The sequence below is a fragment of the Octodon degus genome, unplaced genomic scaffold (assembly GCF_000260255.1).
Source record: "Octodon degus isolate 3935 unplaced genomic scaffold, OctDeg1.0 scaffold00054, whole genome shotgun sequence".
In the NCBI taxonomy this organism is placed as follows: domain Eukaryota; kingdom Metazoa; phylum Chordata; class Mammalia; order Rodentia; family Octodontidae; genus Octodon; species Octodon degus.
In genome coordinates, this window is record NW_004524630.1 from 992100 (window position 1) to 1009078 (window position 16979).

General features: G+C 47.8%; 1 non-coding gene across 1 annotated transcript in view; it reads right to left on the reverse strand.

Moving 5' to 3' along the window:
• Nucleotides 1-16979, reverse strand: part of LOC105742465 — a 146954-nt gene extending 129975 nt beyond the window's left edge. The window contains exon 1 of the transcript XR_002821544.1: nucleotides 16371-16979. This is a non-coding gene — a transcript (uncharacterized LOC105742465). The remainder of the gene's footprint in view (nucleotides 1-16370) is intronic.

A 16979-nucleotide genomic window follows, 5' to 3' on the forward strand; every position in this document is an offset into this window, starting at 1 on the left:
AATATGTATGAATTTTTGATAAAAAATTCCTAGAATATAAAATTAATGTACATTAAAAACAAAACTTATCTGCTAAAAAATTATAATTCTATGAAAAACATTGTTTTGTAACAACATTTTTCAAACTGAAGGAAATAAGTATATTTTCAGGGTCAAAGTATTGATGTTAATAAATTCTATCATTACATTTTTAAAAATCACAAATATATGCTATGAAATACATTTTCTTTTAAAATAAAATAAAGGTCATAGGATTGCTTCTAAGTATGTAGTATTTTCAATACAAGATCCCCCAAAGCAAATTATAACTGACAATTACACTTTAAATATGAAAACCTACACAGACTACAGGCAAGTGGAAAATGACTGAGGAAAACAAATATATAAGGTATTGTACGAAGAAACATATTTAAAATTAGGGGAGATTCAGGACCGCCTTGGGGGCGCCTGAGGAGAGGCTACAGCCCAAGCCATCAGGGGCCGCCACCTCTGTCCGGGGGCGCTTTTCCCGCAGACACGACCTCCATAGCCCTCCCTGCTGGCAGGACCTCTGAGGCCGGGCCTGGGCCCCCGGGTCTGGCGCTGAGCCCCTCTGCCCTGCAGCTCGGCCCAGGCAACTGCGCGGCCAGGAGACCTGCGAGAAAGCACACTGCGTGGGCCTTCCTAGACCTCGTGAGGCAGAACAGCTGGCAGGCTGTTTGAACAGTCTTTCCAGTCCTGCTAAGCTGCCTGTGCAAAGCAGGGCCTGCTCCAGGGCTCCTAAGGTGACCTGGACAGATGCGTCACCCTCCGATCCCACGAGCCCTCAGGAATACTGCTCCTCCTGGGCCCACAGGACCGCTGGAGTGTTCCCGGATGAAGAACTGCTGTCTGCTGGGCTAACTCAGCCCCGACATTCCAGTTTTGCCTGGACTTTTTCCAAGCCCAAGAGAACAGAAGGTAAAGCACACCTCCTCCCGGGCAGACACCAGGACAGACGAATGTGCAGTCAGTCCCCTTCGCGGGAGGCCCGCGTCGCAGTCACACGGGCAGCACAGAAAGGAACGTCTCAGCACGGAAGGAATCGACTTCACTCCTCCTGCGCGCTGTTTACAGGCATTTATCAGTTTATTTCAGTGTTAAGGGAGAAGTGACCTTATTTTTCAACACTGTGCCCTTGAGAGAGCCCTGAATAGACTGTGAAGTCTACCACAGAGCGGCCGACAGCCTCTAAGGCACGATGAAATAAACCGAAAATGAGAAGTAAAAGAGATGGTGTTAAAAATAAAATAACAACTGTAGCTTAGGGGTGAAGTGGACTGCGGCAGGATAAAGCCACAGGACAGGGCGACCGTCCAGCACTACTGATCCTGAGCCCCTGCCTGCAACCACATGAGCCCCCTGCACACACAGCCCACGCTGGGCAGCTCACCCGAGACCTGCCCTAGGATGGCACCTGCCCCTCTCTGCTTCCCATCGTGGGTTTGAGTTTGGCAATGTGAAGAACTCACACAATCCACCAACTCCTCCACCTTACTAGTACCTTTCTTGTTTTGTCAATACCTAGTGATTCACCCCCAGAAGAATGTGTCAGGCCCCGAGCACGCATGTGGACAGGACAACAAAGGACACACACACTCCACCAGTACCACACGAGTGCTCAGCGCAGGCCCAAGAACACACGGTAACTCCCCCACCTTCGTACTTACACTGGTCTTGAAATTCCTATTACAGTATTTCATCTTAGATCCACTGAGAGTAAAGATCCCATAGGGTCAGGCATTTGCCCCCTGCTCAGCACTGTGAGAAATCCCTTGATAAGAAAAGCCCATCTTACCTCTCTGCCGATCTGCACTACTAAAATGGGGCCGCACTACTGGTCGAATACCCTTCTCTGAAATGCTTGGGCCACACCGCATTCCCGATTTCAGCTTTCTTCAGATTTTGGAATGCCTACACAGAACTGACAGCTGAGCATTCCTAACACAGAAGTCCAGAACCTGAGCTGCTCAAAATTGCCAGCTTATTTGAGTGCATGGTCACTGGAACTGAACAGTGACACAATGCTGCAAGTTGCTGCAGGAGGCAGTGCGACCATCTCACATGCTCCCCCCCAGTGTCCTCCGCGGGCACAGGAGGGGTCGCTGCTGCCATGCACTGAAACCATCCAAGTGTGCACATGGGCGACAGGCTACGGCCCCCGCCAGACCACCTTGGAGATTATCTCTCTACTCAGAAGAGATCATCCAGCGATCTTAAGGAAACTATTTTCCACTAAGACAATAGAATTTTAAATTCTGAATAGGGAAATGCCACCCTTAAATAAATTTTCTCATCTACCCAGTAAATACACAAGGAAATAAAAATTTAAAGTAGATACTTTGAAATGTTTAATACTAAAGTTTCATCAAGGTCAAAGATATAGCTTCTTGGGCTGGGGAGATGGCTCAGTAGAATAAGCACTTGCCTGGCAAGCACAAGGACCTGAGTTCAATCCCTGGTTCCACCAAAAAAAAAAAAAAAAGGAAATACACTTTGGGGGCCTGCCCATGAGCTTGGGTGTTTAGGTGCCTGCTTAAGCAAAGCAGTCAGGCTCAGGATTCCGTGGTTTGATCCCCAGATCCTCAGGCCTTACCAGACCTGCCCTTGAGGCATCCTGAGCCAGCAAAAAAAAAAAAAAAAATCTTTGTGAATATATATATATATACCTTATTTCTATCTTCTTTGTTTAGAGTTCAATCAGAACCAACTTAGAGATCAAAAATGACATTAAGCCTCTATTTGATTCTAAACTCCACATTCTTCCTCAAAAATATATGAGATATTTTCAAGAAAAATGTAATAAAGTCAGAGAGATACAGAAAATAAGAATTTGAGGACAGAGAAAAAAACATAAGCAAAGAACACTAAGGTTTAGATGAGAAGAAACTGGGCATAACTCCTACCAAGTAGCTACAGTGGTGTCTTGGTCTTGCCTAAGTTTAATTCTATTTTTAATCAAATTAACCACACTGCATTTTTGTAAGATATTCAAAGCTATGTGAAGTATAAATCACACTGCGCAGTAACGCGTGAGCAGCTACTAAGTAAGCAGGAAGAGATGCTGCGCGGCATCTCTGGAAAATCCGCTGGCCAAAATGAACCCAAAACAGAGGTGAGAGCTACAGTCATGCAAGGATGGACGCTGGGAGGGTCTAGCGCGGCCCTTTGCCTGCTAGAGCTGGCCCGTGCCACTGAGAAGGTGTTCAGAAGATCAAGCTGAGGGAAGCCAATCATGGGGGACCAGGCTAAGCCTTGAAAGCATCTTGTAGCGCACACAGGCCTCTCGAGCTCAGTGGGTTCCCAGCTCTGGGTAAGGCCGAAGCACCTGCAGGGAAGTTGCCAGCTAGGTGCTCTGTGAGTTTGTCAGAATGTTTCCTGAGAAGTACCCTTTTGAAGGCTACACCAGTGCATGGCTCAATAAAGCTCCAAAAGTGCATGTGATCTGGAGGATTTTGTCCTGAAAATTTCTCAAAGAAATGGTCACCAAGCTTTCTACCACAGATGTAGGAAAATTTCACATAAACAACTGTATGGGAAGTGGCTGAATGCGCATAATTAAAGATAATGCTTTTAGTTTCAGACCAGCTAATACAGAGCCTTTTTCTGTGGTAAGAGTACGAAATCGGAATCCTGTGGAATCTTGTCACCACCCATGCAGATCTGGGCAAGATACCCCGCAACGCCTGACGCCATGCCCACCGCAACACTCTCGCACACGTGCCTCTCTCGGTGTACTGCCTACCACATGCGCCGTGACTTTTAAGAGGTTTCTTGACTCAAGACAAAATTATGAGTTCAGGGACAACATCTTGCAGACTTTCTTCTTGTCACCTTATCAAGTGCCTGACCACAAAGGCACCCAATCAACACCTTCAGTGAGTGAACTCCAGGCCCCTCCGCTGAACATGACCCATGAGGCACAACCTGGTGAACACCTAAAGCTCTGGGCAGCCGTGACGGCCTCAGCAGCCAGTCACTTGTCATTCCTCACTCTCTGAAACGCAGCAAGCTCCAGGAAGTGCAGGAGCCCCTCCCCCAGCTGTTCCTGACCTGGCGATCAACACTCAGTACCCTGAGAACTGAGGCTACCTGACCAGTGGCAGCTCCAGTGCCACACGCCACTCTGTTCTCCAGATGGCCCTCATGCTTGTCCGAGACACTCAAGTGTGCCGTAGAAATCCAACCCTACAGAGCTATTCCTATCTTCTACCCTAGTAACCTATTGAAAGGAAAAATAAATAAAGTCAGCTTGGCATGATTCATTCTTAGTAAGACTATTCTCGCTTTTAATTACTACTGCTTTTTTTTCCTACCAGTACACAACCATCTGCTTAACAGTATGGGTTCAGAATGCTGCCAAGGCTGTGGAGTAAAATGAAGGAACGGTGGAGCCTAGCATGGAAGCTCCCTGTGGGACTGTAAAGCAACCACCAGTGCAGATGACACGGAAAGGTAGGGAAATAATTAGGGCAAATTAATGTCAACAATAGTACATCAAAATATTGTCATTTAACAGGAAATGAATATAAAATGTTAAGTGATTTTTGCATACTTCTTTCAAACTACTTCATTTTTTATATTAACCCCCAACCCCTGCACCTGCTTGAAGGCGCTTTAATCTGCTGAGCTATTTGGCCGGCCCTTGTTACTGTATTGTCTTACATGGTTTGAAGAAATTATTTTCTGGGGGCCAGGGAGATGGCTCAGTAGAATAAGCGCTTCCCTGGCAAGCGCAAAGACCTGAGTTCAATCCCCAGTTCCGCAAAAAAAAAAAAAAAAAAAAAAAAAAAGAAAAAGAAATTATCTTCTTGTTGGCAGAACAAAAGGTTTTTGAAGAGTTTTATTATTTTACACATCAAAATTCAAAGAAAGATACCTTTGGATGTAACATTCTATTTGAATTACTTCTTGCTCAAGAGGTTGCTTTAATTCCTTCCAGTTATTAAAAAGTACTATAAAAGCTGGGAGGTTATAAACGGGAATTTATTTCTCACAGTTCTGAAGGTGTCTTCATGTTATCTGGTGAGGAACCATTTCATGACTCACGAATGGTGACTTCTCACTGTGTCCTTCGTTGTGTAACTGGGGTGGGGAGAGCAGGGAGCTGAGGAGCTTTCTCCAGCCTTTTTACTAACGCATGAACCCCAGTAGGAGGGCTCTGTCCTCCTGATGCCTCACGGCTTCCCAAAGCCCCAGTGTGTTAATACCAGCTCCTTTGATATTAGATTTTAATTTACTCACTGACTTCTGGGAGGACAAAAACGTTCAGACCACAGCAGAGGGGTGACAAACACCAGAAAGTTTCTGAAGGCAGAAAAGCACTAACGCCTCGCTTTCCTCCAGTAATAAAAGAGAAGTAACTTTCGCTGCATCCCTCCTTTCTACAGACACCACCAAGACCTGTGAGCTGTGTTTGCAGGGGCAGTGGGCCTTCTGGAGGGTGCACAAGTCCAAAGCGCCTGGGAGCACACTTAGATGCCGCGACATCGGGCAGTCAGTCGGGGCTCAGAACCCAAGGAAGTGAATCCCACTAAGAGATAACTGAAGGCGAAGCTCTACCAAGGGCAGAGTTCCACGTGCGTGGAGGGCCTGTTGGGTCAGCGTGAGGGAAGATGTGACTCCACGTGCGTACCCAGGCTCCCAACATGGGGCACCTGCATGCACCAAGCACTCAAGTACTCTTTGACTAGGAAGTGGAAGGAGAGACGAGGTGTCACTGACTAGCATCACTAACTGCCGTGTCACCTGCCTCAGCGGTGGACTCTTGTTCTGGGGAAAGAAGGCCAGTTAGTGGTGAGAGGTTCTCGGTGAGAGAATTCAGCTCTGCACGCTCTTGGACCCAGTCCATTTCGCTTTAGGTCAGGTTTCCAGGTAAACCCTGGGCTAGGTTTTGATAATGACCACGATCGACCTTCGCAGACTCTGCTACAGCCACGTCAGCTGGCCACGTGGCTGCCTGTGACTTCCAGTTCCCTGGGTCTCCGGTTCCCTACACTGCTCCTGCGGTCAATTCTAGGTTCAAGTAACTCCTGTCCCACCCAGGAACAGGCCTAAAAATGGTCAAAATTTTAGGTAAGTTTAAAAGTAAACTCACAGAAAAATTTCTTTACTTATAATAAAACTGTTCAGTTCTTTACCTCTTGAAGCTGCATGTCTGAGAAAGCAAATTTAAAACTACATGCAAGCAGAAAACCATCAACTATTGCAACTGCAAGATGACACGGTCACCAGGCTTTACCTGGCTACCAGAGTTCCTTACCAAAGAGTACCGGGCAAGTGCTGAGAGCAGCGCAGGGCTCACGCTGACCCTAGAAGAGGTCTGTGCCTCGGTGTCAGCACCACTGCTGCGACTGGTCGCGTGCCAAAGGGACAAGGCAGCTGCAAATAATCAAGTGTGTTCGTTAAATCGATAGAGCATTGAGTTCCCTCTTAAGTCACCATGTTAAACAATAAACTGTGCCTACAATCAGATGAAATTATCACGTTATTAAAGCAACTGCTGTCACTTGGAACTTTAAGTTGTGTTAGGGGAAAACCTCACCATGCTACATCAAGCGTCTGGGGCTGTAAAGGTCCCCTCCACATGCAATCGGACAGGCCACGCCGAGCAGGGAGGAGATGCCACAAGACACCACTCTCCCTCCCACAAGCGATGCTCGCCATGGGAAAACACAGCGACCGCCTCCATCCCAGGTCACTCACTGTTTCACAGAAGATACATGAACAAAATGAAGAGATCATCATGCGATGCCGTGATCCACTGAGCCAAGGAAGGACCCGCGGGCCAAGCCGGGAGAAGGGCAGTGCTACTAGTGAATAAAAAGAGTAAAGAAAACCGCTGGAAGAGCAAGACTTGAAGAGGAGGAGCCCGCGTGCTCACTCTGGGAGGTAGTACACGTAAATGGCCTGGGGAAAGTGTACTTTATGAAATGTTTTGAAAACAGCTTACCTAATTACTGAGACATTTTGATTACACTACAGGTATGTGGTGGTTAGTGCTGTGTGTCAACTCCACTAAGCTATGAGGCACCCATATATTCTGTTAAACATTAGCTTTGGCTGGGGCTGTGAGTGCTTAGCTGACATTAGCATCAGCTTGGGGGCTGGGTGAAGTGGACACCCTGGCTCCACCGCTGGGGGGAGACCCAAGCAGAAGAGCAAAGCGATACCTGCCCTGGGTCTCCAGCTGGAGGACCCTAGAGCCCGGGCCTCTCCACCTCCCTACCTGCATGGCAATTCCTTAGAGTAAATCTCTTCTTATATGCTTCTCTGCTGGTCTGTTTGTCTGTAGAACCCGACTAGCATAGACATATGGATTAATACTAGCAGACAAAGTAAAGAGTCCATGGTAAGACGGCGGCATTGAGCATTTCATGCACAAAATGTGCAAGCATATTTGATAACGTGCTGGTTGGTATGCTTAATTAAAAGGCCCTGTGACGCAGTCTCCTCATGGCTAACTCGCAGCACCTAGGCAATAGAATGCTTCCCATGGAATTTACTCTGCAAAAGGTTTGTGAAAACAGCAACAGGAGATTAACAACCAAAACAGGTCAATCTGAGCTAGAGAATTCTGAGAGGAAAAATTTCCCCTGTAGAAGAAATCAGATGAGCAAATCAAGCCACATGAGTTGAATCACATTTCACATTCATGCAATGACAGAACTACTTCTAACTGGAAAATCTGGGGCTATTGTGATTATTGCACTGCTGGGCACTACACACATACACGTGTGCACACACACACATGCACACATACACAGTCCACACGTGTGGCACTCCCATGGCTTCTAAGGAAAATTCATCTAAAAATAACTTCCAAACAATACAGGGACCACAAATCTCCTCTATCACTACCTAAACAAATATCCCAACTATCCACAAAATATGTACTTCTATGGTGGTAATACTCCCCCAAAAGAGCTGATACACAACCAATTAGAAAATCTTAAGTAGGCTAGTGAACAAAGTTAGAACAGCCACCCCTCCTCCACCAAGACCACGGCCGCATTAGCTGAAGCAGAGTGAAATGGCCTATGGTTGCACGTTTGGCTCACAATGCAGCCAACAACACTGCACCGAGCACCGTGACTACCCACATACAAGCCAGCACAACTGCGTCTCTCCTCCCTTCGTGATCACTGAGCAAGAACAAAACTTATCAGGCAGAAAAGCATCCGATTATCAAAACCCACAACATTCCAGTCAGTGACCATTTAAAGCAGCACAGTAAGTACAGCAGTACACGAAAAGGACTTTGTGAAAGTCCCCTCATTGCATTCAAGCGCACAATGACCCAAAGTCACCTCGTTCTGACTGTCATCCAAGCACAGAAGCACTAGCAGGACTCCCTGGGATTTCCTGGCTCTGCTAAGGGCCAACTTCCAAGTATTAATTTTCGACCACGATGGAAACAACTAACACACCACTCTGCACAGTGTGGTGACCGAAGACACACTCCAGCTCTGCCCCAGGGCCGGGATAAGCTCTGGCACCGTGTTTACCAAACATCACATGAAGACCTACTATCAATAAGCAAGCGGAGAATCAGCCGAGATCTGACTTTATTAAAAAGCTTTCACACATCAAAATAAATCACCAAGAGTGCAAAGACAACCCACAGAGTAGGAAAAATTTTATCCCACTGTCCCTCAGACAAAGGACTTATATCTAGAACGTATAAAGAACGGAAAAAAGTCAGACTCCCCAAATGCGAAGAGCCAATCCAAAAGTGGGCATCTGAGGTGAATACGAGCTTCATAAGAAACACAAGTGGCAATAAATACATGAAAAAACGTTCAGCGTCACTGGTCACTCAAGAGACAAAAATGTAAAAACAAAACACTGAGATTCCATCTCAGCCCAGAAAGAACGGCCGTCAACCAGCAACGAATGCTGGAGGGCTGTGGAGACACGGGGACCCTTCTCTACCGTTGGCGGGAGTACAGACTGGTACAACTGCTGCAGAAATCAGTGTAGAAATGTGCACCCATGTTTGCAGTAGCACAATGTGTCATAGCTACGGCTTAGGAACAACCCAAACGCCAACCATCAGAGGAATGCATAAAGAAATGTGGCCTTTGTATGCAATGAAGTACTAAGTAGCTATAAAGAAAGATAAACTTGAAACTTTTAGAGGTAAATGGATGCAGCTTGAGACCATACCCTTAAGTGAAATGAATCATATTCGCATCTGTAAATATCTTATTGTCTTCCTAGTATAAGAAGCTGAAAGAGTAAACAAGATCCAAAATTTATAATAGATATTGGAAAATGGGAAGAAACTATTAAAAAGGAAAGAGAAACATGGATGAGGAAAGAAAAAAAGAAGGGAAAAGAAAAAATAAATATATAATTTACATATATATACATCCATAGACACATAAAAGTAGTTAAGAAGTTACATACAGTATTAATTTCTATTAGTTCATGGAAAAGGAGAGGCTGTGCTTATATTGTCTGATCAAATTTTTATACTTAAATCTTGTAATCTGAGCAACTACTCTGAAGATAACAATACGCCTTGTTTTTATTTTTTAATGTATTTGGTCCAGGGTCTCACTATGCGCTCAGACTCCCAGTGATCCTCATCTCAGCCTCCTCAGCACTGGGATTACAGGTGTGCGCCACCACACCCAGACTCAGTCACTGGCACTGGGGTGGGCACGACATGTGGCGCCGGGGATCAAACCCCGGTCCCTGCACTTGCCTAAGCAGGCTTATAGTCCACTGAGCTATCTCGCAGGCCCTTAGGTAATGTATTAACCATTGTTACTCTCCTACTGTCTGGTTTTGAAATTCTGTATCATTGTTCTAATTGGTTTTTTCTCTATAAAATAAAAAAACCCCAAGCAATATGGAAAAGAAAAAACACAGAGAAAAATACATAAATAATCTGGTTTCTGAAATGAATATGATTTCTTCTGAAAAATACCGATAGTACCAAAACCAGCACACCAAGTCATGGTATGACATGTCCTACCAGAGTAAAGAATTTAGCAGAAAACAAGGACACGACCCACAGTCCAGAGGCAAGCTGACAGTGTCCCGGCAAGCGACAGCCCCAGCTCATGTTGGGAGAATACAGCAGTTCTGGCTCCAGGGAGGCCAGGGCAGCTTAGCAAGCATCAGCCACGTTCGCATATGCTGCATTTCCTTGCTGTCTCCATGCCTGTGGTTTTTATATAACAAGTTGGGTGCCTATCACTAGGATCTCAGGCCTTAGACAGGCCTCAGTGACATCCAGCTTACAGGGTAAGCAAGAGACACTCTGAGCAGCCAAAGCAAAACAATAAGCCTGTTTTGCTACTCCAAGAGGCCTGCGTTGCAGATACGACTGCCTCCTCCCCTCCAAGCCCTTGGTCCCAAGCAAGCTACCCCAGCCCACTCTGAACCTGCGTCCCGACCTCAGGAACGCACAGCTCGGCTGGAAGCTGCCTTCTCAGAGGACAAAGCCAAAGGAGACCAGATCACTGCTGGGGCACAGGGTGGCAGCTGCGTCTCAGGGCCACACCTGCGACTAAGGGCGTGCCTGTGTGGCAGGTGCCATGTGGCCGGCCACGTTTCCAGCCACGGAGCACACAGCACCGGACGAGCCAGAGGACACTTCAGCTTGGGAACTGCACCTTCCACACAGAAGCACGAGGCAGGATTTGAGTCAGGGTGAAGACGGTGAGGCAATTAAAACTGGATGACAGGAAACAGAGTGGCTGCAGCAGGTACTGCGTGAGCAGCAGCAGTCAGGGAGAATGAAAAACTGACGTCTGTCCCAAGACCCACAAGATGAGAACGGAGGCGACCAAGTGGAAGCACGTGAGCGCCTCGTGGTGGGAAGACGGGAGAGCAGCTAACCTTGGCCTAGGACTCTGCATTCTGCAAGCAGCACCTCTCCACGAAGTGCCACAAGGGCTGCAGGAGAGAAGGAGCACAGCCAGGCCCCTTGGTGGCTGAGGAAACCAAGTCGGTTCACACAGAGCGGCTCCACATGTGGAATCAGTCGCGAGACCTGCCTGCTGTGGGAGCTGCGGATCCGCCGCTGGCTGTACCTGCACTGGCCCAGGCTCCCGCGACAGACTGAGCTTCCAAAGCCTGCCCTGCTCCCAGGAACTTAACAGAGGGAAAGATGGCTGTCACTAGCACCCTGGCCCAAGAGCAGGGCCCGCTGGACCCTGCCCAAACCCGAACATGCTCAGGTCTGCGGTTCCTCTGGGACACAGCCCCTCCAGCTTTCCAGCCTGCTGGTCCCCAAGACACCAAGAGTCAAGAGACCACAGGGAGGCAAAGAAAGCAAGTCCTCCTCCACAGGTTCTTAAGCATCGCTGGGCCACTTCTCCCTGGCAGGGCTTTCTAGAGCATCTTCCAAGCTCGAGGTGGGAGGGTCTGCCAGGCAAGACCTTCCTCTTTATGTTCCTTCCAGGAGCAAGATGTGACTTGTTCAACTCAGGTAGAAATAAAATACAAGTTGGCAAGACCATTTATCTCCCGAGCACACCAGCTGTTGACATCTTCTGCTCGGGCCTCACAACCAGGAGGCACGACCCTGTCGAAGCAGGCATGTGCCCTTCTGGCAGGCTGCTCTCTCTGTGTCACAGAAAATGGTGGTGAGTCCCCAGTCAGCCGTGTTAGGAAGGGAGAAATTTGGAATCCGGCGCACACCAAAGCCCTCTGTCTCCCTGCTTTCTTCCACTCCAAGTGGCACTGGTCGCCGCAGCAGCTTTGTGAGCGGCTCCAGGCTCCCCGTTTCCCCAGCGATCAGCTCTCCACAGGGCTGAAGCCAAGCGAGTGTGCAAAGCTGCAGACCCCAGCCCGATCCTCCTAGGGTCACGTATCTTCTGGTAGCTCCCACTTCGTGCAAAATAAAAGAACCGTCTTCCACCTGTGGTTTGTGAAGTCCTCCTAACACTGCCCCCGAGACTGTCTCAGGTCTCACAAAGCCAGCTTGCGTCGGCCACGGGCCTTCGCACGGGCCACCCTCTATGCCACAGAGCCTCACCACTGCTCTCTTTTTATTTTATTCTCAGTTCTGGAAGTCTTCCATGAGGCCCTCCTCGCCACTCAGATGGGAAAGTCACCCCCAATAGGACTGTATCTATCACTGCTTTAAACTAGCATTTTGTTGACTTAATTCATTATCTGTTTAGCCACCTTAAACTAGAAAGCTTGAAAGAAGTAGGGGCCATATCTTTCCTGGCCGCTGCTCCTGTGAGACACCTGGCACACAACACGATCTCTACAAATACCTTCTTAGCATAAGTCATAACAGAAAAAATTGCTAAGCTACATTCTTTTACATAATCACATTTTGTTAAATTCCTGTTACAAGACCAAAAACCACAAGCAAGAAAAGTCATCTTGAAGCATATCTTTGATTCCTCCTGCAAAAAACTGAGAAGATAAAGCTAAGTTTTTGTGAGGCTATGAGAAAAAATGCTTCGGACTACGACACATGCGCTCAAAATTTTCCCACACACGTCTGAATTCCGTTTTTAAAGGACGTATCCAAGCTGCACAGCTGTAAGCCAACTGATCTCGGCGTGGTGCGTGAAAGAAACCACGGAATTGTTCTCACAATTCTTCCAGAAATCTGTGTGCCACGTGACACGCCGCTTCCTCTTCCTCAGGCATTCACCTCTGAACTTGTGCTCACAATTTTAAACCCCAGATGCCATGCCAACTTGAAATTAGTCAATCTACAAGTTCATTATTTTTACCTCCAAATAGGCTGGAAAAAGAAATTTCATCTACTAAGATTAAAAAAAAAAACCCTAGGCAATGTCTGAATGCCAAGGTTTATATATATATATATATATATATATATATTTCTCTCTTTAAATACCGTAACATTAAAACCCACTTCGGGAGCTGTGGAGATAGCTTGGCAGTCTGAGTGCCTGGCAAGCACAAGGACCTGAGTTCGATCCCTGGTACCACATTCCATGCTGGCTTCAGAACCCCAGGCCAGCCCTGAAACTATGCTAGCCACCAAAACCAGGCATGTTGGTGCACATCTGTAATCCCAGCACCGGGGAGGCTGAAACAGTAGGACCACTACAAGTCTGAGCTGTGCAGTGAGGCCCTGTACCAACTAAACAAATAAATAAATAAATAAATATTTTTTAAAACACCCCACTTCATCCCTTCTCATAAGGAGGAAAAACCCTAAGGTGTCAAAATTATGTGCATAATTTAAGTTTGTTAATTTGATAATAAAAAAGAGCAGTCAGAAATTTTCCAAGTTCTCTCAAAACTGGTTGAGAAAGTAACCTGGAGTGGTGGTGAAGCCTGGCCTATCGCCTGCTCGTTGGGAGCTCCTGGCTTGGCCAGTGACACTCGCCAGCAAGGACAAGCTGCACTCACAGCTCCTACTCCTAGATCTTCCTCACCCATCACCTGCAGCTTACACATCCCAAGCAATCTACACGGGGCTTCCCAATGAACCACGCACAGAAAGCCAACAGCTCCACCAAGAGTGCAGAACAAGCTGCATGAACGGCGACCACCCGGAAGGGCACCTGCGCCGGGCTCGCTGACAGTCATAATCGCGGCTGCCGCCAACCTTAAACAACCATGATAAGTCAGCCTCCCTAAACGCAAGGGGCAACAGTGAGGCCGTGCTGTGCTCAGCTTGCCTGAGGAACAGACAGAAGCGGCGCCCAGGCTCTGTGGTACTTCAACTTCGGAGCCCTTTTTAGTAGCCTTCACACAGTTCAAAGAAGTCAGGCCACCTCCCTCTTCCTCAACTGTCCTAAAGCAAGTAATCTGTAACAACGTATCTTCACTGACCAAAGTGTTACCACAATTCTAAGCCCATCACTAGTTTATGGAGGCCTGCTGTTACCAAACCCAGACACCTACAGCACCCAGAGGCACAGGAGAAGCGGCACCCCAGGGCTCCAGGAAAGCCCAGAGGCCCCACAGGCAGACGGCCCTGCTACTTAGCCGCCTGATCCCAGCAGTTACTTCACACCACCTGAAAGAGGCAGGTGGAACCAACTACTGGGTCCTGGCGGGACAAAGAGCATGCGCCACCAGTTGCCCAGGGAAGGGTGGGCCCACGGCCGGCCCTAGGAGTAGCTCGGTGTGATGTGGACCACCCGTCCCCTGGGTACGCTCACACACTTCCTAGCTTCGGCACCTGCACGGCAGAGTGAGCACACTTTTCTTGGATGAGTTATAACCTTGCAAAGCTGTTGTCTTTGTCCTGCGTATCAATTCTCACCGTATCAGACCAATGCCAGAAAACTGGTTAAAAGATCTTTAAAAAGTGAACTGACCATAAAAAGTCATTTCCTTACATGAGTTAGAGATGTAAGTAGATTTCTCGCCATTTCTTTCTCTCTGCCAAGAGCTAGGTACATACTGCAGGGAGAAAAACAGTGTCCAAGTTGGCCGGAGACCCTCTGGGCTCAGGCCGACCCCGACTCTAGCGTGGGGAAAGAAGTCAAAGACACAGAGGCCTGGAAATGCTTCTGCCCGCAATGCATGTCTAACATCGGGAATGCAGCGGCTTTCAGACACAAGTGCCAGGTGGTAAATGCTTAAAAAGCAGAAATGTGAAGAGAAGACTCTGAGAAACAGCAGAGTGAAGAGATAGCCAACAGAAGGGGTGAAACAGGCTGCCTGCTACCCCTCAGACAGAAGACCAGTACCTAGAATACATAAAGAATGCAAAAGAATTCAGACCCACAAAATAAAAGACCAATCAAAAATGAGCTCAGATAGTGAACAGACAATTCTCAAAGTACAAATGGCTAAAAAATATATGAAAAAATAATCAGCTTTACTGGTCAATTGAGAAGTACAAACTAAAACCACACTGAGACTTCTCACTCCTGGAAGATCGGCCACCATTGAGAAGAAACTAACCAGGAAGAAACATTTATGAGACTATGGGGCAAAGGCACCCTCCTCCACTGCTGGTGGAGTGTGGGTTGGTACATGCATGATCTCCCCAAAAACTAAAACTAGAGGTTCCATTCACCCAGCTACCCCCTTTCAGGCGTCCTCCCTAAGGGGCCGAAGCCATCACGCCCCAGTGGTCCGCATACCCGCGTAACAGCTCCACCCTGCACAGCTCCTGAGCCTACGGACAGATGAACGCACGAGGACGTGGGCGTTGCTGACAGTGGAGTACAACCCCGCGCCACACAGGGGTAGACTGATGGTATGTTTAGGTAAGTGGTGGCACCCGTGAGGCCATAAGTGTAAGGTAAACCAGGCACGCAAGTTTAAACACAGCCTTGCCTCACTTGTGTGAAAAAAACCCAACGTGTAAAGGAGCAAAATGGGGGTTAGACATTAGGCAGGAGGACAAACGTTTTCCAATGGGAAGGCAAAAAAAAAAAAAAAAAAAAAAAAAGAAAGAAAAACCAAAAAGGAAAATGGAGCCGGGGCAGAACACTCACGCTCCTGTGATAACAGTAATCGGCAGGCACTCCAAGCATACACTAACAGAAATGCAACATGGTGCCAGGCGGTAAGCGTACGTCTCAGGCAAGGGCAAGCAGTAACTGCTCAATTGACCCCTCAATTCCACTTATGTACCTGAGCTGGGTCTCCCCTGTCCCCCACAGCGCCACCTACTGAAACACATCGGGCCTTCTGCGACTCCGGTTCTGGTTCCCCAGGCCCCAGGGTTACGGAAGGCACAACCTCTCCCTTCAGCTCAGTTATGTAGAAACGACAGTGACATCACTGCAAGTCAGCTGGGGTGGGGAAGTAAAATGAGCGTAGACTGACCAAAATTACAAACATAACCTTTTGGTGACTGACACATGGCAAATAAGTAATTTCATTTTTTTTTACCAGGTAGACTGTAAACGCTACCTCAAGACTGTAAAGCACAAGTAAGAATCACTTCTGCTCTGTACAACAGACAGACCTGTCTTTTGTGACCTCCCAACGCCGCCGGGTTACATAACGGCTGTGGGAACCTGGATCTTCCAATAGGAACTGGACTACTGGACCAGGGAAGGGGGTACTCTGGGGATGGGAGGCGCACCCCAGCTCTCTCACTTCTGGGACTGTCCGTGGAAAATTAGGCCCTAAAAAGTACCAGAGTCTCCTAGGAACAGCAGCAGAACCAGCACAGCCTTCAGGACCGCTATCTCAGCTTACCTGCAGGGCTAGCTTCCTAAACTGGACCCAATCAGCCCACACTAGGAATTAGGAATAAGCTGCAGCCGGTCAGTTTTAAGCAAAACAATAATCCAACTCAATTCGCAATTCTAAAATTAAGGCACAGACTTAAAACACACCATGACTTAAAAAGATAGGAATTAAGACATTTTCAAACCAGGAAAAACAAAGCCATACAGATTGAAAATAAATGTAAAGACGACACTACTTACCTATCGCCAGGTAAGCCTTTACACATTACTGTGCTCCCAAGCACTGCCACCTCTCTGCTCAACTGGTGACAGGACAGACAGCACCATCACCGCCGCGGTGCCAGCGGGGAGATCAACAGGGCATTCTCGTCGAAGACCTCCGGCGGGCAGCTCAGCGTTCTGCCGCAGCAGTCGGCACACGTATGGCTCCAGAAACTGCTCTGCGCGTAGGTCGGGCTTCGGGTGTAAATAAATACCCTGCGCAGCAACAGAGGAAATGAAGAAGATGGCAGTCGCGCTCTTCCTACTGCACAAATGCTGATCCTACCATCACATCCCCCTTTGCAAAAGCAGATCAGTTAGCAGCCTCACAAGCACGCAGCGTCGTCACAGATGTGGGCCAGATTCTGCACAGGACATAACTTGGTCGCGAAGGAAGAGCGAGCTTGCCTGTATCGCAGTCGGGAAAGCAAGCTTGCCTGCTTAATCCGAATAAGAACTTGAAAGGGTTAAAAAGCGGACACCAGGTGTTTTCTCCACACTTCGCAGGATAATTGCAGCACCGGCGAAGGTGTCCCGCTCCCTTCCCCACTAGCCGGCGGAGCGGGGCCGGGGGCGGTCACCGCCACC